Source organism: Vicia villosa, unplaced genomic scaffold, assembly GCF_029867415.1.
Source record: "Vicia villosa cultivar HV-30 ecotype Madison, WI unplaced genomic scaffold, Vvil1.0 ctg.000423F_1_1_1, whole genome shotgun sequence".
Lineage (NCBI taxonomy): Eukaryota > Viridiplantae > Streptophyta > Magnoliopsida > Fabales > Fabaceae > Vicia > Vicia villosa.
In genome coordinates, this window is record NW_026705200.1 from 495301 (window position 1) to 520730 (window position 25430).

At 36.7% G+C, this 25430-nt stretch overlaps 2 non-coding genes across 2 annotated transcripts; one reads left to right on the forward strand and one right to left on the reverse strand.

Annotated features, from left to right (window-relative positions):
- Positions 1–5291: 5291 nt before the first annotated feature.
- On the forward strand, positions 5292–5364 carry TRNAF-GAA (transfer RNA phenylalanine (anticodon GAA)). The gene has a single exon. It is a non-coding gene; the product is annotated as a tRNA-Phe (tRNA).
- Positions 5365–5476: 112 nt separating this feature from the next.
- TRNAA-AGC (transfer RNA alanine (anticodon AGC)) lies at positions 5477–5549 on the reverse strand. The gene has a single exon. It is a non-coding gene; the product is annotated as a tRNA-Ala (tRNA).
- Positions 5550–25430: the final 19881 nt, after the last annotated feature.

Sequence of the window (25430 nt, forward strand, 5' to 3'; positions counted from 1 at the left end):
GGATTTGTTTATTTGTGTTTGACTTGTCAGGAGTCGTCTGGTTTCATGTAACTGTTATCCATTCCTGAGTAGAAGTGGAATAGCGTTTCTATGGATTTTGTTTCTGGTTTGCCGAGGACGTTGAGTAATTGTGAGGCGATTTGGGTCATTGTGGATATATTGACGAAATCTGCTCATGTTATTTCGATAAGAATGGATTAACCGATGGGAGTACTGGCGAGTGGTATGTTGATAAAATTGTTTGTTGGTTTGTTTGTTTGCATGGTGCTTCGAAAGGTTTTGTTCAGATTGAGATCCGAGGTTTATTTCGGAAATTTTGAGAAGGTTCTCAAGGTACCTTGGGTACGAAGTTGCGTTTGAGTTTGGCGTATCATCCTCAAACGGATGGTCAGACTGAGAGGACGGCTTGGTCACTTAAGGATCTATGAGGGCTTGTGTTGTGAAACAAGGATGTGTTTGGATTAGCTTTTGCCTTTGATTGGATAATACAAAGACTTTTGCCTGGTGTGCGAGCTGACACGGCAGATTAAGAGGTTGAGTATGTTAAGAGAGAACAATGAGTTTCTAGTGAATACTAGGAGGAGTTGGAAGTTGGTTATGAAATTGGTAAATCTGTTTGTTGTGGGAAATCAGAGTGTGCATCGGAAGCGTGAAATGACGCGGTTCGTATGTGTATGAATTGTTAGAGTTCAAATTGTGGACAGTGGATGTGGTAGGAATTATAAGACCACCAGATGTTTTGGTTACATGTTTGACTGCTATGTCTTGGCATGGTTGTTTGGATGTTGTGTGACCGGGTTGTTGTCTGTGTCTTGATTATTTCTTGTGTTTTGGTGTTAGTCGATGAGTGCATTGTATGGGCATTGCATCTCGTTGTCGTTGTTGTGTTTTGGTTGTTTTGCTTTTAGCTAGAGTGGTTCGTTGTTTGGCGCTGATTGTGTCGTTGCTTTCGTGGCTTGATAGTTGGTTAGTCGGAGGCGATAGCGTATCCAAGTTTGTTTGTGTTTGGGATATTTCCGAGGACGGAAATCTTCTAAGTGGGGGAGAGTTGTAACGCCCGGAAAATAAGTGTATAGTTGATTTGGACGTTTGTGACATTTATTGGAATTGTACCGTTTTTGGAGTTGTTTCAGTCGGTATTAGTTCGGGATGGCGGACTAATATTTAATTGAAGGTTTTCATATTTTTGGTACCGGAAATATTATTAAGGTAATATTCCGCGTTTTGGGGCGTTTGAACGATATTTGAGCGTAGGGGCATTTTGGTCATTTCCGCGAGGAAGATATTTTCTTTATAAATAAAACAAAGATAGAAAGAGAAAGGAAAGAAAGAAAGAGAAAGGAAAGAAAGAAAGAGAAGAGATAAAGAAGAAGAGGAAAAGAAGGAAAAGAGGAGGAAAAAGTGTAGATTGGTGGATTCTCGACCGATTCGAGTTCCGATCGTTGCTATAGCAAGGTAAGGGGGTGAATCTAATTTATCTTGGATGTATGATTCTTATAGTCTTGTTCTTGTTCTTGTTCTTGTTCTTGTTCTTCTTGTTCCAATTTCCACAATTTTCTTGTGTGATCTTTGTTTGATCTAAGTTTGTTTGAGAATGATTGTATGATGAATAAATGATATCCTTGTTGTGTTGTGGTGATTGATCATGTTTGTTTTTCATTTCTATGGCTTGATTGAGTTTGGGTAAAAAGTTAGGTTTTGGGATAGATTGGTGAATCAACCATGAAAAGGGTGATAATAGGTTGTTTCTATGGTTTGTATGTGTTGTATTGGTGTTGTAATGATGTTTTGGAGTGGTTTTGGTGGGTATAGGGGGCCTGGAACAGTTCTGGTGCGTTCTGGTTTTTTCTGGGTTTACGCAGGTCCGCTGAGCGGAGGTGGGTCCGCTGAGCGGAGGTCCTGTTGCAGAAAATTCTCTGCGAAGGTCCGCTGAGCGGAGCTGAAGCGGATGACAGCTTTTTCTGTTTTTCCAAAACTTTGAAACTTCGTAACTCTTGAACCGTAACTCCGATTTTGTCGCCGTTCGAAGCGTTGGAAAGCTAACGCAATGAACTATATTATTATCTAATTAAATGATTCATAGGATGTAGTATTCCATTATTTTTATTAGGATCAAGTGATGAGTTGTGTAGTGTGTTCAATTATCCAAACTTTGAAACCTTGTAACTTTTGATCCGTAGCTCCATTTCGTACGCCGTTCGAAGTGTTAGGAAGCTAGTTGGATGTTCTATATGATAGCATAGGCTTGGTTAGCTTGTTATTAATTGGTTATGAGGTGTTGTTGATGAAAACACATAATTGTTTATATGCGCGATATGATTGGTAAATAATCATAGTGCTTGGTTGTAATTGATAATGATGTGTTGTGTGAATGTTATCGTATTGGTACGAGGTATGTGATTAGTTGTCGATAACATGAGATCATGTTCATATGTGTTATGTATTAATGAATGTTCATTCTTGATATGTGACGATGTTTGGTTGTTTGTTATTAACATGATGTGTGGCCTTATGGCAAGTAAATGTTGTTATGAGAATGATGTATTATCATTGTTGAATTGTTGTTATTACAACTTGTTGATGATGTATTGATGAAGTTGTGGGCCGATGGCCAATATTAATTTGATGTGTATAAGTGTGTTATACGTTCATCTATGCCGATGTGGCCAGTATGTTTGAACGGTGAATGTGTGCTGTGTGCTTATTAATGCCTGTGTGGTAATTATGGTGTGATGTAATTGATAACGATGTTATTAATTGGTGATGTATCCTTTTGGATAGAATATAAACGGTGTAACGTGGGTATGTGACCGTGTTATATTGTTGATGATGTTGTTGTCGTGTAATAGAGTCATATATTTGCACAGCATAACATTTCATTACGTTAATGGCGGAATGCTATTAGCAGGTGGCCTGAATTGGCAATTATTACCAGTGGGGGCTTAATGCTCGGTAAAAAGGTGTATTTTCCCGAGTGGCAAGAGGTCATCAGTGGGGGCTAAATGCTCGATGACGTTTAGTCGTAGCTTGATGCTCGACAAAGGTGTATTTTCCTGAGGGAAAGAAGTCCCAGCATAATGCTCGGCAAAGGTGTATTTGTCATAATGACAAGGGGAGTTTTACTCCGGATTTGGTACCACATGCATATGCATAGTCGAGTCTCATTCATCATTGTCTGTCTTTATAATTTATGTTATCATTCATGTGTCACATTACTTATATATTGATTGTGGTTGAATGAGTGGATTACTTTGTTGTATGATTCTTGATGATACTTGTTGGCATTACTATAATTGTCATGCTTTCATTATGAATTATATTCTCACCCTTCTGCTGATTTGATGCTTGAGTGGCATCCTGCAGATTAGCCGCTTTGGGAGTCTTTTGGAAGAGGTAGTTCTCCAGTCGGTCTTGTCAGTTGCTCTGATACGTAACACCGGGGAGTCGGGAGTCTGTTGTTATTTATTTATATATGACTCTTTGAACATGTATATGTGATAATGTGTTGATGTGTATTGTAAACACTTTATTTTGGAAAACTCCTCTTTGAGAGTGAGAGATATATGTATATATATATGTTCATATCTTCCGTGTGTTATGTATCATTTTATTGGCAGGTGTGTATGCTTTTGGCATCGTTGATGTCTGTTTATTTTCTAGGTGTTTGTTTGGTTTCTTAGTGTAACATCCTAATTGCGATTGTATGAAATTTTAAATACTCTGATATTTGTACCTATATGCCTGGGTAGAATTGGGGTGTTACAGTTCATCCTAATTAAATGTGTTATGTATTCGTTAATAATTGCGAGCAAATGTTTATGTTTTGAAGAATGTGACATCTTAGTTTTGTGATGAATATTTTAAATGAATTTTTACTCTAATTTTATTATTATTCGCCGGGGTAAATTAGGGTGTTACACCAAGTTTTCCAAAGAATCATTATGATAAGAGTCATGATCAGATTGTGAATTTGAGAGCTCCAATTTCTACCAACATGTTTGAATAAGCTTTTGGAACTAGTTCTATCAATGTTCATGACGAGCAATCGCTCCATCCAATGCCAGAAAAGTAAGGTGTGCCCGTATCTAAGAAATATTCATGTGTACGTGTATGTTTGTGATCGACACATCTAAGAAATAGCCTTGCAAAAAATTTAGCACTCTAACGCTCTTGTCTATATGTAAATGAGCGTTAGGGGGGAGATGCTTTTTGCACCCCGGTAACACTCCAAGCTCAATGCCTTTTAAAATATCCAGAGTTTAAGTTTGTCATGAACCCCTTACTAATATAACTTCCCTGGTGAACATGTCAATATACTCAAGTAACGTCTCCTCTTACTTTGTGGAATGGTTCTAAGAAAGACCAATATATTCAGTTGGAGTTTGCGTGTTGTGAAGTGGGATGTGCGCTCATCGCACAGTTTTCTCCACAAATTTATGGACTTGTCAATTGTGATAACTCATTAACAACACATGGGTATTTCACCATGTCTTTCTTTTATTTGTGTTGGCACACTCTTGCAGGATTCTTTCATTTGATGTGTTTAATGTAGTGTAATTTGAGAACCAAACGGGGGTCTTGAACAAAGTCATCACGACCCTTTTCATAAGCTTCCAACTTTGTGAAATTCTCCAAAAACTTAGGGATGTGGCATTAATAATTAATTTTAGGAATGAGTTCTATCGACAGTGAGTGAAAAACTAGTCAATGGAGTTGTGCTCGTGCTTTCTTTGTGAACTAAGTCGTCATGGTCCCTTTTGTTTTAATATTTGTAAAATTGATTTATATTGATATTAATTTTTATAATATTTAAAGTATTTTATTTTTGTTTCTTCTGATAAAAAAAAATCTAAATATTTAAATTTTCATGAATTATAAAATAAAAAAGTGACATTTAAAATGATTAAGGTAAAGAAACAAAAATGAATAATTAAATAATCATTTTATCTTGTAGTTATAATTTGTTAAAAAAAAATATTATCATTATAATTAAAACATAAGGAAATTGCAAATACATCCATAATGTCTTATTTGTTAGTAGAGTTTACAAATAAATAAAGTTAACAAAAAAAAATGCTGAGATTAAATTATTACCTAAATGCATATTGATTTGAAAATCAAAATAAGTAATAATATAAAAAATTGTTGAGTGAAAACAATGTTTGAATTTGAAAATGACATAAATTGAAAAATGAAGATACACACATTCAGTTTTTACGTTTACTATATTACCTTTCATTGCAGCAAATAAATTTAAGTGTGATAACATTAAAACCAGAGTTGAACAGAAAGCGGGGATAGCTCAGTTGGGAGAGCGTCAGACTGAAGATCTGAAGGTCGCGTGTTCGATCCACGCTCACCGCATTCTATTTTGAAATAAGCATTTTTAACGAAACGAAACAAACGCTCACCGCATTCTATTTTGAAATAAGCATTTTTAACGAAACGAAACAAAGAAAAAACTGAAAATAATAAATGGAGATGCGGGGTATCGATCCCCGTACCTCTCGCATGCTAAGCGAGCGCTCTACCATCTGAGCTACATCCCCATGTTGTTTAATTGCTTGGAAAGCCAGTATCTGTTTGTTATACTCCGTTAAGAAACTGTTGTGTTGTGGGCATAAATAAACATAATTTAATTGTTAAATAATAACTTTAAATCATATTTGTGAGTCTCACACATAAGTGAAGAGACCATGTTTTGTACAGGTGATTCTTTTTATATTAAATCATTCATTTTATGTACTCTAAATCGTAATAATAAAACCATAAATAATCTTGAATTAAAATAAATAAAGTATTATTATTTTGATATATTTTCTTTTACATGCTTAATAAACTCAGCCTCTTATTATTAAAATATATTAATCTAGATTGTTTTTTTTATGACCCCAATAACAAGGTTGAGTTCAAAAAAAATTATTGTTATCGCATCCAATTGTTCTTGAATATTGTTCCGTTCGAGAATTAAAAATCGATGATCTACCTCCACGAAGGAACCAAAAATGAAGAGTGTTGGATAGTAAGAAAATTGACATAAATTTAAGATGTGAATGACTTTATTGATATAATAGAAATTATATGTCTTTAATTATTATTTTATATTATATGTAATTTATTTATATTATTTTAATTTATATTATTTGACTTTACCGATTCATAACACATATCAACATATATCGACTATAATATGCTTGAATTCTTCAAATATTACGAAAAATCAAATGTATTCACCTTCGACTATGTAGAACACTGTTTGACACTACTACACGCAGGCCACTCGTAAGCAACCATCGCAACCTCGATTGTTGCTAAGATGCAGTGCCCCAAACTTGCCTATTTCCATGCTTGGTAAGTACACCCGCTAGATGGATCTCCTTGATTTTGAGTCTAGATTTAAGAGTTTCTTTCTTCATTGTATGTAAGTGAACTTATTCTATATAAGTTAAAACCAACAGTGGAACACCAACTTCTTCTTAATTTCTAAGAGGGTCTCTATGTTGGATCATAAAAGTATCTATTGTGTACTTTAACCAAGACTGAAGCAACAACTTACTCCAATGGCTTACATTTAGAAACTAATCACCAATGGATATAAAATGTCACTTACATCTAAAATAAACTAAGTTGTAATGTCATTGTTAAAATACATGTTCACATCAGTTTTCCGTAGCAGGATATACATATTACAAAAGATAAATAAATGATAAAAAATCAATGCAAAGACCATTCACCAGTTTACTTATCTTATAGTCCCAAGTTGTTTTGAGGTTGTTGTGGCCCTTAACATGCACTTGTTCGCTCGAAAGGATGACCAGAGACCCTTGGAAAGATCCAATGTTTTTGGGATCCAGCTAGAGCCTATGTAAATGCTCAAAAACATTATGTATTTTAGGCTTTAATGGTCAATTAATACATGTTTGACATCCTAGTTGGTGCATTGAATAGAGATAACCACATGATGGTTGTGTGGGGGATACACAATCCACGCCTTCTCTCCAAAAGGTGATTTTAGGCTCCTAGTTCCTACCGACGACACTGAGAGCTTTTGTGGGTGTGATGTTTGTTGTAAACATTTATTGGGCATACCTTCTATAAAAGGAGCTAAATCATCTATCCACCCTTGTGATACCCCCAACGATGGTGTTGATAGTTTTCTTGGAACTTTGCTCGAACATCCTTATGAGAAGATGGTGGAAGTAATCGAGAGTAAATAATATAAGTGGCCCAAGTTAGTTTTATTGAGGTCCCACGATAGGCACCAATTTTACTAACTAAAGTTACAAATGTGTAACAACACCTAGGGGATAAGGGTCGCCAAAGGATTTAAGATTGTTATGGCATTGAGAGTTAGGTCACGTGAGGCGAGAAGTTAATATATCAATGTATTTTCTCGGTATTATTTGTTGTCCATGAGTATCACCATACTATTTGTCATACCCCAAAATTTGCCTACACTATTTCTCTTATACAAATTCAAATCAATACACAAAGCTCCTAGACATACTCTCCTATACAAGGCTCTGAAACTAGGGTTTGGCTTATTCAAAGGAAACTCAGTGAATCAATGGCTCCAAGGCATCTCATATGGCTCAATACATCTCACATCATCTCTATGACAAGTATCCAGGCTCAATTCAAAAGAATGGTCACTCAATTGTTCAGAAAGTCAACAGTTGACTATCTTGACCTAAAAGTCAACTGTGGTCAAAGTATAGTCAAAACTCCTGATTTTTTGTCAAGGTCCTCATATTGAAGTACCATTCACCATTTGATCAAGAATTGATCATGGTTCATCAAGGAAAGATCAGAAATCAACAATTTCAAAAGTTCTAAATTAGAGTTTGTAAGAGAAAGTCAACCCAATTTTGATTGAGCATATCTCCCTCATACTATATCAGAAGTTCCTCAAGCAAAGCTCATTTTGAAGAAAATTTAATTCTCTACAACTTTGGTGTTGGGTCCAAGATCCAGAAATGCTTCCGCATAAGAGATATAGGCCAAAACATTACAGGTCCTTCTAGAAGATCGCAAGAAGTTGTTTTTTGTCAGGAGCAATATCATCAAGATAAAATCTCCAAATGAAAAATATGTTCCAAAGTGGCTTATAGAGGGCATCTTGGGCTTTCCAAAAGTCCTAGAGCACCTTCATAGGACAAATATTGAGTGATTTATGATCGAGAAGCTGGGAAAACTTAAGAAGAGTCATGAAAGCCAAATTGAACAATTGTGGATTTCTTGATTAATAGACCTAATATTTTCACTTCAAACATGACCATAAGCCTAATAAGGACCTCTAAACCCATGTTCACATTTTTTTCATTTTTATTTACATTTATTTGAATTTTGTTCAATTAAATGGCAAAATAAATAACATAAAATATGAGATAAGTGAATAAAATATTATGGTCTTATTTTCTATCATCCAAAGGCCCCAAGAACTGTACGTGAGTGTCCAAAACGTGGAAAAGGGCTGAAATTAGAATGGGACCAAGAATGGTAAGTTTTGAATCAATTCCAAATCAAATCTCCATCTCACTCCAATCAAAGATTTGATCCATGCTGATAAACCTAATTCACACCACTACAAATAGGGGACACGATCAGACCCTGAGGGAGGGTTTTTTTGGCTGCAAGAAACCTATTCCAACGCTTCAAGAATCGTGAATACAAAGGCATTGAGCAGACCACGTTTTAGGGCGATTCAGATCAATCCAAGCATTCCTATTTCCTATTGATTCCTCGATACATCTTGAACGTGAATCAATTCTCACCAGCGATCAGAACACGTTAAGACGTATCCTTGTATTCACGTTTTGTTCCAATTTTTTTTAAGTTCGAATGCGTTCATAATCGCATCCTAGACCGTGTTTGGATACATCACTGTGTTTAGAATCATGCTTAGAAAATTTCTGGATAGTTTAATTTGAATCTCGTTGCAGGATGAGAGTTCCACCATGGCTAGGGTTCGTGGGTTCCAATTTGGGGATTTTCATTCAGAGACGAAATTAACACAAATCAATGGGCCTGTCATGTTTAGAAAAGGATTTCGGAACGAACCATGTGTTCGATTGGGATTTATTCGTGGTATTTTGTTGTTTACGCATTTGCAGGGATATGGCAACATAAGAAAACCGTAGGCAAAAGTGTTGCCTAATTCCAGAAATCTCACGAAGAAGAAGAAGGAGAACGGCGCGCGTTTGTGAATTTGAATCGTTCACTTTCGCTTATTAACGTATGCGTGGTTTACATAATCATGAAATGAAGCGTAGCGCAGGTGGCGAAGGGAACGTATTCGCAAGTCACTAGACCTGGGTTCGATTCCCAGGTTTTGTTATTATTTTTACAAATTGTTTAATGCAGATCCAGCGTGGCCGTTTAACTTGCGCATACGATACACCTCCGATTATCAACCACCAGATCACCACTAGCAGCAGATCCAACAGCCCTCAACATGCAGGCGCAGCATACATCTTCAGACGCCAACCTCACCGGAACCCAAGCTGAGTTCCCTTTGTTATTTTAATTAAATAATTTGTTTTCTTTTATGTAAATGTTTTGTTTAATATTATTTCTTCTAAATTGTTTTTTTAATACTTCTTTAAATTTCCTTTTTATAAAATCATCTATTTTCAATAATCTTTATTTCATAATTTATTAATTAATTTAATTTGATTATTAATACTATTTTTATGATTAAATGTTTAAATTAGTTTAATCATTTAATTGTTTAATTATCCTATTGATTGATGAAAAATACATATTAGGGTTAGAGAATATAATCGAAACCCTATTTTTTTCGATTTAATTAATTAGGTTAAAAACCAATAATTAATTAATTCGATTTTATTTATTCTATTAATCATGGTTAACTTGTGCCTTGGTGAAGGTTTGTGAGGTTTGTCTTTAGTTCATTCATACACTAAAATCTTTCCTTGTGCAGTTTTTCAGGGTTAATCAGTCAAAGTCCTCCCGACTACGCGCCACGCCTCTTCCGAAGCTAAGTCTCGACTTTTATTTTATTATTTAAATTTCATTCGCATTATAAAATTATAATTAGGGTAAAAGCCTCGAAAGTCAATGGACTCTTTTGCACTCACGTCCTTTATTTATTTTTGCCTATTTTTTAGGGTTGACCTCGAGGCTACTTCCGACTACAAACCATAACAGATCAAATCAAAAGCTAAGTCCTATTTCGTATTTATTTTAAATAATCATTCTATTTTATTATGTTTTTTATCCAATTAGGATTAAATTTAATTGTCATTGAATTAGCCATACACTCACTGCTTCCTATTATTTTCTATCAATTCTCAATGATCAGAGTCAATGCTTCATATTCAAGGCAAACCTTTGCCCATTAACCTTCATCAATCGAAGCTAAGTTTCTTTTACCCTTTTTCTGTGGGTAAATGTTATGTTTATTTTTTAGGTTAACCCTAGTTGCCTCTGAACAAATAATACACTCACTCTCTTCTGTTTATTCTTTCCTTTTCAATTTTCAGGGTTTGTTGACCGCCAAGGCTACGAGTTTTGGTAACCCTAAACTCTAACCTTTTATTCTTCTGTTTTTAATTATTACTTATGTCAAACCCTATTAAGGGATCCGCTGGTTACCATTTCCCTCCCCATATCTGTTTTGGTTATATTATTTAAATGCGTGGTTAGTAATCCTAGGGAGTGCAACTTTTGAATTGAACATAGAACCACTAAATTTACAAGATAATATATTCGAATATGATCACGTGATTGATGCACACACGCACACTTTTGGGTAACCCCTCTGTTGCCTTGTTGCCTGTTGCCTGTTGCCTTTATGTTTGTTTTGCAGAATAAGCCATGTCCCTCGAATACGAGGATACCTCAGCCATGCTGCCTCGATATGTAAAGGTCATACGACCCTAAATGATGCTGCCTTCGATACACAAATATGACCTCGACCCTCGGAAGTTGCCTACGGAAAAAGGCTGAGGTATCTTCTGGCTGCCTACGAATAAGGCTTATTCTGATCCTTACCTTAGACTACCTGCCCTCCTATGGCATGGGACAGTCTTATGGCAAAGGATGTTTCGATGACCCTTCTACCTCCAAACGAAAGGCTTCCTGCCCACTTATGGCAAGGATTGACCCTTGCCCACTTATGGCAAGGATTGACCCTTTCATTCTGAAAGGCTAAAAAGAGACCTATCATCTGAGTTTAAGGTAATTGCCCCTAATTGCCTTGCCATGCTCTATTTTCTATATTCTTTCTCAAAATTCTTCAAAAGCTGGCTACGCTCATTTACGAGCTAAAGTCCATTTTTTTTCCTCTTTCATCTACATTTTCTGAAAACGAGCGAGCAAAGCAATTAAGAGCCCATGGAAAACCATGGATGCAAAGGGTGCCTTACACCTTCCCTTTGCATAAATTACCCCCCGAACTTAGATTTCTTTAAAAGGTTTTTTTTCTGTTTCTTTTAGCCTTTCTGAATTTGTTTGGATAAAATAAAAGTCGGTGGCGACTCTTGCTTACCGCGACATTTCGATCGATAAAAAGTCAGTTCACCGTATTACAGAACTGGCGACTCTGCTGGGGAATTATTTCGATAAAAGAGGGGTTACCTTAAAAGTTTAGGAATCACTTAAATGTTTTCTATTGTTTGCTTTGTTTGTTTTATTTTTCAGGGGCTGTTTTGGGAAAATTGAAGGACGAATCCTATTCCCGGATTCAAGAACACTTAAGATTAGGAGTGACATAGTCATGGCGACCTCTTTCACATATGTGGGAGATGAGTCAATATGAAGTTCACGCTTGAGTTAGGACTCCATAGCATATGCACACCTTTCTCAAATGAGGGGGGTCTATGTATGTGTCTGTGGGTGCGCCGGAGCTCAAGGACCTTTAGTTACCCTTAACCCATCCTGGCCTTTAGGAACTTAGTGGGGGGACTACTCTTGACAAATGTTAAGAACTAGTCTCTACCCGATGCTACAATTCAGATAGGTTCTTTCTCAAAGTATCATTGCATGGTGCGAATGCATCATGTCCGAGGGTGCTTTAGAAGGGCTGACAATTCTGGATAACTTGTAGAACCCGTTGCTGAAATCTCCTTATCCATAGAAATACCCTTGGGAAGGACACCTAATCAGACTCCATGCAAGCCTTAAGCCAAAAATTGTGTGACTTGTGTGACTTGCGTGACTTGTGTGACCTGTTTATGTTTGCTACTAACCTTCGTTCTTTGCAGGTTTTGTTAAAAGGACGTGTTTGCCCTTACTATCTCACACTATGCCTAACAAAATTCATTCGCATAACATCATGACATCATAAGCATAACATGATTAACTAACCCTTTCAAGGATCTTAGGGATTTAGGGCGCACAATTTCAGGTGCTCTTATCAAGGACTGAATTCCTAATCAAGGGGCAAGAGGATTTACTTTCCTCTGGCCATATATCTTCCAATTCAAAGACTCGATACCTAGCAAGGGGCAAGAGGATTTATTTTCCTCTAGCCATATACTTTCAATTTTAGAAGTATCCCGAATCAGAGGCGATGACCCACTCGATATGGTGAGCTTGATTCTCAAAGAAAGACGTTCAAATCAAAGTTCAGATTTCTTCAGACCAAGGCGCGACCAAATCATTTTCTAATGTTGCTAACTAAATGCCTAAAGAACCTTGAAAATATTGCATTTGCATTCATAACATCGCATAACAGGTTTCTCACAACAGGTATCTCTTCCTCTCTTGTTGTTTACTTCAGCATAAATGGATTTCGAGCAATCAGTCAAACACCTCCAGGCTCGGAATACCCGATCCCAGACTTTGATTCTGAACTCACCTAAGGGGCAAGAAGAATTGAAGGCACTCATATTCTTGGGGTACAATTACAATGCGAGATGCGCTTATTATTCGAACAATCATGGTTATAGTGTAAAGGATGGTAGACCGATGAAGCGTGCGATTAAAGATTTAATCATGACACTCAAATCAGAAAAGACCACGACAATGAAGTCACGACAACTGAGTCACGACAATGAAGTCACGACAACTGAGTCACGACAATAAAGTCACGACATCTGAGTCACGACAACAAAGTCACGACAACTGAGTCACGATAATGGAATCACGACAACTGAGTCACGATAATGGAATCTCGGCAACCGAGTCACGATAATGGAATCGCGACCACAAAGTCACGACAACTGAGTCACGATAATGGAATCACGACAACTGAGTCACGATAATGGAATCACGACAACGAAGTCACGACAACTGAGTCACGATAATGGAATCATGACAACTGAGTCACGATAATGGAATCACGACAACAAAGTCACGACAACTGAGTCACGATAATGGAATCACGACAACTGAGTCACGATAATAGAATCACGACAACGAAGTCACGACAACTGAGTCACGATAATGGAATCATGACAACTGAGTCACGATAATGGAATCACGACAACAAAGTCACGACAACTGAGTCACGATAATGGAATCACGACAACTGAGTCACAACAATCAATTCACTCATATGATCCAGATGCTCGGGGCAATTGAGCCAACGAATTCTAACACCACCCTCCTGAGACTCCTGTAGTAATCACCATTCCCATGCCTAGTCATGACAAGACTGATTGATGTCTAAATGGATGAACTTTTAATCATTAGCTTTACTTTCATTTGCAATTTCTATTCTGTTTGTTTAAACATTTGAATTATGATAGACATTATCTGTTTTAATAATCATCGTCAGTGCATTGCATATGTTTGTCTTGAATAAATTATTTCGCTACCACTCATTTTAAATTGTGTCTATACTCTGCATATATTTTGTGATATTCAAGTCCTGCTAAAGCTGTATACCTTTTGAGGGAGGATGACGAAAACGATACCGCAACCTCATACAATATGCTTTCGAGCAGACTATGCTGACGATGTACAGGCATTGTTTCAATTCCTAAACAGTGGAGATATAAGGATGATAATCCCTCGTCAACCCCTTTGAGCCTAAGGAGTAGAAGTTTTCTTTCTAAATAAAACCCTTGATCATAACCTGGGGCAGGGTAGTTCTCAGTTAATTTGGCTGTGCATTCTATTTTAAGAGAATCATTCAGTACACCTTTCAACAAAGGTCTCAATCACAAACGTTCAACCGCACACATCAAAGAAGTGTTGGAGATGTCAGTCAAAAGACAATGATGGTTCATCAATCATTAAGCAAGACAGTCAATATCAAAAAAAAAAAATGAAAGAAACATATGTACAAAGAAAAGCCTGCTAAGTCAAAAATCAAAAAGATGACTTAGGCAAAAATCAAGGCATCCCGCTGACTGTAAACTCAAAATAAACAGTTCAGGCAAAAGTTAGGGATATCGAAAAGACGAAAAAAGAGAAGTCAATAAATTCCTGAACAACACAATGCTGTGACTACTAAAAGAAGGAAGTGACTGCCGTCTCAAAAGTTCTCTTTGCTCGTGAACCATCGTCATTACTAAAGGTGTAAATCCAAAAGTCTCTTGGAATCTGAATGCATAAGACGAATCAACTGAGCTTAGGACTGAAGATCATCACGAAGAGGGGTGGGTACAATAAAAATTTGAGCCTTTATCCTTTGTTTCTTAAACCGTGAACCAAGCCACGTTACAACCCTTGAAAGTCCTAATTGAAGCTTGGTTAGTTCGAAAGCATACTGTCACCAAAAAAGGTATCCCGACTCCTTAAGGTTTACTACAAATGTTAAGTTGATATCCTGTTTTTACAAACATCACATTGTTACAAATAGCATGTTTTTACAAATATCACGCTTTTACATCTTTTGTTTTAATGTTTTCAAAAACTCAAGACAAACGTATGCATTGCATTTCATGAATTCATTATTAAACATATTCTGCTACATAATTTCAAATGTTAGCACCAGAAAGAACTTGCACATGATGCAACTAATGACTGAAAGTTATCCCGACGGACAAGACTACTCCGAGAAGCAATGTCTCTACGTATACAAGGGGCATGGCCCGTTTTGCCCAATCAATCTGGGGCAATCAAGTCAAGAGTCGAAGAATCTCTCAAATGCCAAAAAGTCAAGAGGCATACATCGCAAGAGGGTTTCGAACTATGTCACGATCAAATATGGGGCAATCAAGTCAAGATTCCGAGAATCTCTTATGGATACTCGAGCAATCAGGGGCACACATCCAAGTACACCTAAAGATACCCCCCAATCAACATGGGGCATTGTCTTGAGCCTATGAGCGCTGGGAGCATATCACCCATAGTGTACCTTTCATAAAGTCCTCGCGAGGCGAATCTTACCAAAGTTCCTGCTAACTGGGGCAAATCTATGCAAGTCCAGTTTGACATCTTCGATCAACACTCAGTGGCATGTCCTGAATCAAGTAGTAAGTTACTATGATACTGGGGGCAACTTTCCAGACACCCACATCTCCCCACAAAGCCACGTTCGTAAGATCATATCCCCACAGAGCAATTCTCAAGAAGATATCTTCAAACATATTCGTCTCAACAAAGACATGACTCCCCAACAGAGTTTACATCTCCCGCATTACCGGTCATCCAATATGTTGCTCTTCTCCAACATGGTTTATCTCTAAAATCAGGGTACATCAAGTCACTGATCATCTCCAAGCAGAAATCATAAATTCCCAGTTGAGCATCTTCAAGACAAGATCAGACAGTACAATTACAAGGACATAAAGATCTACTTTCTTAATCAAAGACAACAAAAATCATATTCACATATCATATGTCATAAACATATTCATACACTGCATACATTACCTCATAATGAACTCATACATAACATGCAAAAGCTCTCATTTATTTTGAGGGATTCATTACATAACCCATGCATCATGACATGGCATAAAGATTACCTTTTTCAGAATACAGGTACCGACAAATGAACGAAATCTCCAACTTTCCAAGATCTAATTCAGCTACTACGAATGGTACTGACACGATCAACGCTCGAAGATCTAATTCATTTACCACGAACGGTAATGACACGATCACTTTCAAAGTCTAATTCAGCTACTACGAACAGTACTGACACGACAAAAGATCTAATTCGGTTACTACGAACAGTACTGACACGGTCAACTCTCAGAGATCTAATTCTATCATCACGAACGGTGTAGACACGATCACTGACCTTCTCAGTCTAATTCAGCTACTACGAACGGTACTGACACGACAGAAGATCTAATTCAGATACTACGAACGGTACTGACACGATCAAATTTCAGAGGTCTAATTCTATCATCACGAACGGTGTAGACACGATCACTGACGTCCACGGTCTAATTCAGTTACTACGAACGGTGCTGACACGACAAGAGAGTCTAATTCTATCATCACGAACGATGTAGACACGATTATCTCTCCAAAAGATCTAATTCATTTACTACGAACGGTAATGACACGATCAACGCGCAAACGACATTTCTCAAACTTCAACTACCAGATGGCATCCACAAGCCCATCTCCGACAAAAGTCCCTACTTCAAGTAGGGCAAATTTCTTGGTATTCTAGTATTCAATCATCTTCCACCTTCAGATACCGACTGACATACAAACCACTCTACATCTTCAGGTTTAAGATAATTGAACAGGGGCAGCTGTCATACCCCAAAATTTGCCTACACTATTTCTCTTATACAAATTCAAATCAATACACAAAGCTCCTAGACATACTCTCCTATACAAGGCTCTGAAACTAGGGTTTGGCTTATTCAAAGGAAACTCAGTGAATCAATGGCTCCAAGGCATCTCATATGGCTCAATACATCTCACATCATCTCTATGACAAGTATCCAGGCTCAATTCAAAAGAATGGTCACTCAATTGTTCAGAAAGTCAACAGTTGACTATCTTGACCTAAAAGTCAACTGTGGTCAAAGTATAGTCAAAACTCCTGATTTTTTGTCAAGGTCCTCATATTGAAGTACCATTCACCATTTGATCAAGAATTGATCATGGTTCATCAAGGAAAGATCAGAAATCAACAATTTCAAAAGTTCTAAATTAGAGTTTGTAAGAGAAAGTCAACCCAATTTTGATTGAGCATATCTCCCTCATACTATATCAGAAGTTCCTCAAGCAAAGCTCATTTTGAAGAAAATTTAATTCTCTACAACTTTGGTGTTGGGTCCAAGATCCAGAAATGCTTCCGCATAAGAGATATAGGCCAAAACATTACAGGTCCTTCTAGAAGATCGCAAGAAGTTGTTTTTTGTCAGGAGCAATATCATCAAGATAAAATCTCCAAATGAAAAATATGTTCCAAAGTGGCTTATAGAGGGCATCTTGGGCTTTCCAAAAGTCCTAGAGCACCTTCATAGGACAAATATTGAGTGATTTATGATCGAGAAGCTGGGAAAACTTAAGAAGAGTCATGAAAGCCAAATTGAACAATTGTGGATTTCTTGATTAATAGACCTAATATTTTCACTTCAAACATGACCATAAGCCTAATAAGGACCTCTAAACCCATGTTCACATTTTTTTCATTTTTATTTACATTTATTTGAATTTTGTTCAATTAAATGGCAAAATAAATAACATAAAATATGAGATAAGTGAATAAAATATTATGGTCTTATTTTCTATCATCCAAAGGCCCCAAGAACTGTACGTGAGTGTCCAAAACGTGGAAAAGGGCTGAAATTAGAATGGGACCAAGAATGGTAAGTTTTGAATCAATTCCAAATCAAATCTCCATCTCACTCCAATCAAAGATTTGATCCATGCTGATAAACCTAATTCACACCACTACAAATAGGGGACACGATCAGACCCTGAGGGAGGGTTTTTTTGGCTGCAAGAAACCTATTCCAACGCTTCAAGAATCGTGAATACAAAGGCATGGAGCAGACCACGTTTTAGGGCGATTCAGATCAATCCAAGCATTCCTATTTCCTATTGATTCCTCGATACATCTTGAACGTGAATCAATTCTCACCAGCGATCAGAACACGTTAAGACGTATCCTTGTATTCACGTTTTGTTCCAATTTTTTTTTAAGTTCAAATGCGTTCATAATCGCATCCTAGACCGTGTTTGGATACATCACTGTGTTTAGAATCATGCTTAGAAAATTTCTGGATAGTTTAATTTGAATCTCGTTGCAGGATGAGAGTTCCACCATGGCTAGGGTTCGTGGGTTCCAATTTGGGGATTTTCATTCAGAGACGAAATTAACACAAATCAATGGGCCTGTCATGTTTAGAAAAGGATTTCGGAACGAACCATGTGTTCGATTGGGATTTATTCGTGGTATTTTGTTGTTTACGCATTTGCAGGGATATGGCAACATAAGAAAACCGTAGGCAAAAGTGTTGCCTAATTCCAGAAATCTCACGAAGAAGAAGAAGGAGAACGGCGCGCGTTTGTGAATTTGAATCGTTCACTTTCGCTTATTAACGTATGCGTGGTTTACATAATCATGAAACGAAGCGTAGCGCAGGTGGCGAAGGGAACGTATTCGCAAGTCACTAGACCTGGGTTCGATTCCCAGGTTTTGTTATTATTTTTACAAATTGTTTAATGCAGATCCAGCGTGGCCGTTTAACTTGCGCCTACGATACACCTCCGATTATCAACCACCAGATCACCACTAGCAGCAGATCCAACAGCCCTCAACATGCAGGCGCAGCATACATCTTCAGACGCCAACCTCACCGGAACCCAAGCTGAGTTCCCTTTGTTATTTTAATTAAATAATTTGTTTTCTTTTATGTAAATGTTTTGTTTAATATTATTTCTTCTAAATTGTTTTTTTAATACTTCTTTAAATTTCCTTTTTATAAAATCATCTATTTTCAATAATCTTTATTTCATAATTTATTAATTAATTTAATTTGATTATTAATACTATTTTTATGATTAAATGTTTAAATTAGTTTAATCATTTAATTGTTTAATTATCCTATTGATTGATGAAAAATACATATTAGGGTTAGAGAATATAATCGAAACCCTATTTTTTTCGATTTAATTAATTAGGTTAAAAACCAATAATTAATTAATTCGATTTTATTTATTCTATTAATCATGGTTAACTTGTGCCTTGGTGAAGGTTTGTGAGGTTTGTCTTTAGTTCATTCATACACTAAAATCTTTCCTTGTGCAGTTTTTCAGGGTTAATCAGTCAAAGTCCTCCCGACTACGCGCCACGCCTCTTCCGAAGCTAAGTCTCGACTTTTATTTTATTATTTAAATTTCATTCGCATTATAAAATTATAATTAGGGTAAAAGCCTCGAAAGTCAATGGACTCTTTTGCACTCACGTCCTTTATTTATTTTTGCCTATTTTTTAGGGTTGACCTCGAGGCTACTTCCGACTACAAACCATAACAGATCAAATCAAAAGCTAAGTCCTATTTCGTATTTATTTTAAATAATCATTCTATTTTATTATGTTTTTTATCCAATTAGGATTAAATTTAATTGTCATTGAATTAGCCATACACTCACTGCTTCCTATTATTTTCTATCAATTCTCAATGATCAGAGTCAATGCTTCATATTCAAGGCAAACCTTTGCCCATTAACCTTCATCAATCGAAGCTAAGTTTCTTTTACCCTTTTTCTGTGGGTAAATGTTATGTTTATTTTTTAGGTTAACCCTAGTTGCCTCTGAACAAATAATACACTCACTCTCTTCTGTTTATTCTTTCCTTTTCAATTTTCAGGGTTTGTTGACCGCCAAGGCTACGAGTTTTGGTAACCCTAAACTCTAACCTTTTATTCTTCTGTTTTTAATTATTACTTATGTCAAACCCTATTAAGGGATCCGCTGGTTACCATTTCCCTCCCCATATCTGTTTTGGTTATATTATTTAAATGCGTGGTTAGTAATCCTAGGGAGTGCAACTTTTGAATTGAACATAGAACCACTAAATTTACAAGATAATATATTCGAATATGATCACGTGATTGATGCACACACGCACACTTTTGGGTAACCCCTCTGTTGCCTTGTTGCCTGTTGCCTGTTGCCTTTATGTTTGTTTTGCAGAATAAGCCATGTCCCTCGAATACGAGGATACCTCAGCCATGCTGCCTCGATATGTAAAGGTCATACGACCCTAAATGATGCTGCCTTCGATACACAAATATGACCTCGACCCTCGGAAGTTGCCTACGGAAAAAGGCTGAGGTATCTTCTGGCTGCCTACGAATAAGGCTTATTCTGATCCTTACCTTAGACTACCTGCCCTCCTATGGCATGGGACAGTCTTATGGCAAAGGATGTTTCGATGACCCTTCTACCTCCAAACGAAAGGCTTCCTGCCCACTTATGGCAAGGATTGACCCTTGCCCACTTATGGCAAGGATTGACCCTTTCATTCTGAAAGGCTAAAAAGAGACCTATCATCTGAGTTTAAGGTAATTGCCCCTAATTGCCTTGCCATGCTCTATTTTCTATATTCTTTCTCAAAATTCTTCAAAAGCTGGCTACGCTCATTTACGAGCTAAAGTCCATTTTTTTTCCTCTTTCATCTACATTTTCTGAAAACGAGCGAGCAAAGCAATTAAGAGCCCATGGAAAACCATGGATGCAAAGGGTGCCTTACACCTTCCCTTTGCATAAATTACCCCCCGAACTTAGATTTCTTTAAAAGGTTTTTTTTCTGTTTCTTTTAGCCTTTCTGAATTTGTTTGGATAAAATAAAAGTCGGTGGCGACTCTTGCTTACCGCGACATTTCGATCGATAAAAAGTCAGTTCACCGTATTACACTATTGTATATATAGTTCTAGGGACCAGAAACCGACTTTTTTAAAATGTAGAAACCACTCTAAAAATGGGTGGTTGGTTCCCCGAAATCTAAGAAGTATAGTTAAATCCCATGACTTCATATATAACGTTTGTTGACCCAATACATGCTTTAAGTCTGACTGCGTGTTATGGATGGAGCCATTAGAAGTATGAGATGTTTCAGAATGAAACTGAATCTATCTTCAACAAGGGGTTTTGTAAATATATCAGTCCATTGATGGTTTGTATTAATGAATTTTAAGAAAAGAACCCCCTTCTAAGTATAGTCCCTAATAAAATGATGCTTGATTTCTCTATAATCTTTTGAGCGTTCAGAATATCCTAACATGAAACATTTTTGTGCCTAAGAATCAAGCTTGTTCAGATGTTCTTTGGTGTTCAGAATATACCAAGTACATCCAAATGGACGGAAATAAGAAATGTTGGGCTTTCTGTTCTTCCATAATTCATATGGAGTCTTTTCCAGAATATGTCTTATAGAGATTCTATTTTGAATGTAGCACGCTGTGTTAACTGCCTCTGCCTAGAATTGTTTAGCAATGTTAGTCTCATTGATCACGTTTCTGGTCATTTCTTGCAATATTCTATTCTTTCATTCTACAACTCTGTTTTGTTGGGGAGTTCTAGGACAAGAGAAATCATCAGAAATGTCATTTTCATTAAAAACTTTTCAAAACTTTTATTCTTAAACTCACCACCATGATCACTTGTGACCTTTACAATGAAGTGCATCTTAAACGAAGTGCATCTGTATTGGTTAATCACCAATTTCAATTCCAACTAGATTGGTTATGTTAGGAATTTAATTTCCAATTGTATGTACCAATCAAGGGTCAAAAAGGGAGAGAACGTGGAAGCTTGTTTTGCGGGTAATACATCTTTAACTAAGATAAATCATAAGGTTAACCTTAAAGACAAATATCAAGACAACACTAAAAGAATCTACAAGGTAAATCATATGGTCAATCTTAAAGACAACTAATGGTAAGTCAAGCACAATGCTTAAACGAATAAATATGCAAACCCAAGAGATGTGGTTTGATGAACTTGACCATTTATAGAAAAAGACAAACAATGAGCATTTAGCTAAAGCCTCAAGTGATCTCAAGAAATATGAACACATAAGATAACTCTTGGACTATGCAATCTTTCAAAGTAGCTTTTCCATCCTTGAGTATTCAACTCTTGACTTAAATCAAAGTTGTTGGCAGCCAAGTTCTTGAAATCCATAATTTGTTCACAAAGTACCGTTAGGTCTTGAGCAGGAGTGATACAATGAACCTTAAGATCTCTCATAGTAATATGATGTTCATCAAGGGTTGGTTCAGTTTTCGAGCTAGGATGAGCATTGGATGAAGATGCGTGAGTTGTGAAGGATGAAGAAAAAACAGTTGTGGATGTAGAAACAGTTGTAGATGATGACCCTGGGCGATTCAGACTTTGTTCATGCTCTTGAGAGAACTTAGCAGCTTCTTGTGGTAGATGATCCATGAAAGAGTAGTTGAGGAGAAGTCAAAGATGATGACTTTGTTGAGAAGAAAGAAGAACTCAGTGAATTGTTGAGAGAGTTAGGGTTTAGGGTTTCTAAAAAGTTTGGAGGTGAATAGTGTGGTTGTGCGTGTGAGTGTACATAGAGTATTTGAAAAGGTGAGAAATCAAGAGATAGTACAATCATTAGGGGAGATTAATGAAGATCATAATTTTGATTTTAACCAATTCCAAGAAAATAAAACACACTGCTCGAGTGTCATTAGTTATGATTAATAATAAGTATAACTAAGGTTACACATATTAATCATGCCAAGAGACACGTTTGATGTACTCAGATTATGGAAAATCAAACGATTCCCATCTGATCAGAGACGTTTCTGACCAAAAACATCTTCTGATAACTGAGGTTGTGATAAAGATAAACTGACAGCAGTATATGAATTTTAAAAATAAAAGAATAACTTTTGACATACCTTTTCACTTACCTCTTTCCTTCTTCAGAATGTGTGTTGATCCTTTTCAGAAGCATTCTGATGATCTGGCTTCTGATGCTTGTGACGCATCCTGATTGTGCTGGCTTTTGAATATATATGGCTTCTGATCTTCATCTTCTTTGAATTCCAGAGGGAATTTCGCTTTTCCCATCATACTTATCAAACTCAGCTTTTTCTTTTTCTATGAGCTTGTTTCTGACCACCCAACTGGTTCCAACTAAAAGGATACCTTTAGGTTTCTGAACAAGATCACTATTTTATATATTTTTCTATTTTTATTTATCCTTTTCTTTTTGTTCTGTGAGATCAGAAGGATCAAAACAGATTAAACTACAAGATTCTTCCACATCACGTGTTTATATGTTTTAAATTCTGTAGCTTTTTGAGCTTCTACAGTATCCTTAATAACGAACACTTATTCTCTTTGGTTTCAGAGCCAATAATCATACCTTCTTGATTACCTCTGAAACCAACAAGGTCTCCATGCCTAAGTTCCCAATGTTGGAACATACGTCTTTCTCTTGTCGTATGTTTCAAGTAACTATTCCTCTTGAATATCAGAGTCTGGCTCATTTCCTGTTGTCAGAACATTCTCTGAAAAGACTCCATTTGTGCTTACTCCAGCCACAAGAGCTACTTTTCCCTGTTCTTCATCAGAATCTCTTTCTTCTTTTGAGTCAGAGTCATCCCATGTTGCCATGAGGCCTTTCTTTGCTTTGAACTTCTTCTTGGGCTTGTCTTCTTTTGTGAGCTTTGGACAATCATTCATGTAATGTCCAGGTTCATTGCACTCATAACATATAACTTCTTGGTCATAAGTTCTTCTTTGACCAGATGATCCGCTTCTATCTTTTGATATTCTTGATGCTTGAAATTTGCTCTTTCTATGTTTCCATAGTTGAGTCAATCTTTTGGATATCAGAGACACCTCGTATTCGCTTGTGTCTTCTTCTCCTGAATCTTCTTTTGTTTGACACGCCTTTGTCTTCTCAAATTTTGACCTTAGAGCCACAGACTTTCCTCTCTTCTAAGGTTCATCTCCTTGAAGCTCAATCTCATGAATTCTCAAAGAACTTATAAGTTCTTCAAGACTAGTATTGTTCAAATCCTTTGATAGTTTCAAAGCAGTTACCATTGGTCTCCATTTTACAGGCAGACTTTTGATAATCTTCTTAACATGATATGAAGTAGAGTAACCTTTGTCCAGAACCTTAAGTCTTGCAACAAGAATCTGAAATCTTGAAAACATCGTTTCCGCATATTCATCTTCTTCCATCTTGAAGGCTTCATATCTCTGGATTAGGGCCAGAGCCTTTTTCTCCTTAACTTGAGAGTTACCTTCACGAGTCATCTTGAGAGAATCAAATATGGAGTTTGCCATCTCTTTATCAATGATCTTATCATATTCAACATAGGAAATAACAAATAACAAGATTGACCTGGCTTTGAAGTGATTCTTGTAAGCCTTCTTCAGGTCATCATTCATTGCACTTCTTGCAATCTTGACACCATTTTCATCTACTGGATAACTGTAGCCATCAGCTACCAGATCCCAGAGATCAAACTCAGATTCCATGAAGTATGTTTCTATTATATCCTTCCAATAGTCAAAGTTTTCTCCATCGAACATAGGAGGTTTTGAACTATAATGATCTTTATTCTTATTATCAATAGCACAATTGTTGGTAGAAGTTCATGTGGTTTCAACCATTGTTTTTCACTCAGCCTAGATCGACACTGAACATTGTTAAGTGCTTAATAAAAATTCAATCTCTTTATCACTCCTCAAAACCGGAGCTCTAAGGCCAACTGAAGGTGTGAAAAACACTAGAAAGGGGGGGGGGGGGTGAATAGGGTTTTTAAAACACAAAGCTTTTTATAAAAATATTCCCCTTTCTTGAAACTACATGTTCTTTACTATGGATAATAACAAAAAGATGCAAGAAGGAAAGAACTCAGTATTTTTATACTAGTTCACTTGAGAACTCTCAAGCTAATCCAGTCCACCCTTCCGAGGTGATTTTGCCTCCCTCAATTGAGGAATTAATCCATTATAACCGAACCGATTACAATCGCACGAGCCAAACCCTGTGACTAATGACCTACACAGATAACCTTTGTGACTAAAACCTGCACATGGTTGTGTGGATGTGGTGGCTTAATGTTGTTGGATTTAGGTGTGGTTACAATGTTGTTGGGTTTGGTACAATTGTGGGTTGGTTTTTGGGCGTATGATGTAGCTCTTTGGTGTGGATTGACCAAATATTGCTCTTGAGCCAGACACAAATTTGTAAAAATTGATGTATACCAACACATATAATGCATAGTTCGTCTCACAACTTCCGGGCTGATTGGATCGGTTAAGAGATCGTTATTATTTTACCGGTGGTCGTTTGGGTGAACGGGACGGGGACGGAAAAATACGGTTCCAATCGCTGTGTAATTCATTTTCAAGTAATATTATTATAAGTTGTTTTCATTTCAATTTATTAATTATTTATTTTATTAATTTTTTTTTATAAAAATCACTTAAAACAACTGAGTAGCCGGACTAAATGACTACTGCATGCAACAACTACATGCATGCGCCACACTGAATGACTTGACAGAAGAGCCACATGCTCCTCTAGCAAGCCATTCAATGTAATTAACG